At 39.7% G+C, this 2,135-nt stretch overlaps 1 pseudogene; it reads left to right on the plus strand.

The window, feature by feature from the left end:
* Nucleotides 1-337: 337 nt before the first annotated feature.
* On the plus strand, nt 338-951 carry LOC101044831 (nuclear cap-binding protein subunit 2-like; annotated as a pseudogene).
* Nucleotides 952-2,135: the final 1,184 nt, after the last annotated feature.

The raw sequence follows: 2,135 nt of genomic DNA on the forward strand, positions 1-2,135 counted from the left end.
TTATGGATGCATAGTACTCTGTGGTGTATATGTGCCACATTTTCTTGATCCAGTCTAACATTGTTGGGCATTTGGGTTGGTTCCAAGTCTCTGCTATTGTGAACAGTGCTATAATAAACATACTTGTGTGCGTTTTTTTAATAATAGAATAATCCATAATCCTTTGGATATATACCCAGTAATGGGATTGCTGGGTCAAATGGAATTTCTGTTTCTAGGTCCTTGAGGAATCGCCACACTGTCTTCCACAATGGTTGAATTAATTTATACTCCCACCAACAGTGTAAAAGTGTTCCTATTTCTCCACATCCCCTCTAGCATCTGTTGTCTCCAGAGTTTGTAACGATCACCATTCTAACTGGCATAAAATGGTATCTCAATGTGGTTTTGATTTGCATTTCTCTAATGACCAGTGATGATGAGCTTTTTTCATATGTTTGATGACTGCAAAAATGCCTTCTTTTCTCGTCCACTTCTCTGCACTATGTCGAGTGTCCTCCTGAAGGCTCTGCGTAGCGACTCCTGTGAGGCTGAGCCAGTACCGCGACCAGCACTTCCGGGGTGACAATAAAGAACAAGAAAAATTACTCAAGAAAAGCTGTATGTTATATGTTGGAAATCTTTCTTTATACACAACTGAAAAACAAATCTATGAACTCTTCAGCAAAAATGGTGACATAAAGAAAATCATTATGGTTCTCAATAAAATGAAGAAAACAGCATGTGGATTCTGTTCTGTGGAATATTACTCACGAGCAGATGCAGAAAATGCCATGCGGTACATAAATGGAACTCGTCTAGATGAACGAATCATTCGCACACTGGGACGCAGGCTTTAAGGAGGGCAGGCAGTAGGGCCGTGGGCGACCTGGGAGCCAGGTACGGTATGAGTATTGGCAGGACTATGATGCTGGGAGAGGAGGCTATGGAAAACTGGCACAGAACAGGTGAGTGGTGGGAGCTCCATCAGTGAGAAACACTCCTTTGGCCTGTTTAATTTGTTGAAGAACATCACTTAAGGTCTGCATACAAGCCCATTTTTACCAAGCTTTGATCAGTGTCTTTACTGAGCTGAAAGCCTCTTCTTGATTTTCCTCTGAAAGTTATTAAAGGTCAGAATCCAAACGAATGCCTTTTATTCTTGTCTGAGAATCTTGGTCATGTGTCAGATTATCAGAACAATTTTGTTACCAGGTCAGAAACTGTGTTCTTTGACAACAGATTGGATCTATAATGTTGATTAGTCTTTAGCCAAAAACACTATACCTCTTTTAGGAAGACCAGAAAAATTTAAAACATTCGTTTTTACCATATTGAGTGTTAAGTAGGTTCATGATCTACATCGGGGCCTGGAATTATTTTTTAAATTTTAAGTTTGCATGAGATAATGCCTAATAAATGGAGGTGGGGCCAGGCATGGTGGCTCACACCTGTAATCCCAACACTTTAGGACGCTGAAAGGAAGGATAGCTGAGGCCAGGAGTTTGAGTCCAGACTTGGCAACATAATACATTGTATGGCTTTGCACTGAATTAGGAACACGTATTTGACAATTGAATTTGTTTTCGATGAATGTTAATCTCTAAAGGCAAGCTTAGAGATCAAGGACCTTCCTAAATAGTTGGTGCAAAAGCAATCTACACAGGACAGCCCTGCTTCCATGCTTTACACATCAGGAAATGAGGCCAGAACTTGAGTATTTACTGACACATTTTTTTCAAAGATGTCAATGTTACACCTAAAGCTAAAAAGCAAGGGTTTGTCATAGAACCACTAAATAATTTCAGGATTAGGGGAGACATTATCAGTAGGAAATGGGATAAAATATCAAATGACAGAGGAAACACTGCCTTGACATGAGGACCATCAAATTTACTCTTTTCATTTTCAGCGATGTTAGGAATGGAGTGGGTTTAAAAAAGGATGTTGAAGTTAGAATGTTTAATAGAGACAATCACAGAAGGTTCCTGTAGGAGATGCTGCTTTTAGCCATTTCTCATGGTGAAGTCTGTTTTATTTTTTTCCTCAAATTGTACTTACTGAGGCTCAAGCCTTCCCAGTGAGCTCATGGTCTCTACAGATAAGGGGAGTCTAGGGAATTTATTTTGTATTTGTAAGGCAAGAGGTGATTTTTC

The sequence above is a fragment of the Saimiri boliviensis genome, chromosome 4 (genome assembly GCF_048565385.1).
Source record: "Saimiri boliviensis isolate mSaiBol1 chromosome 4, mSaiBol1.pri, whole genome shotgun sequence".
NCBI lineage: Eukaryota > Metazoa > Chordata > Mammalia > Primates > Cebidae > Saimiri > Saimiri boliviensis.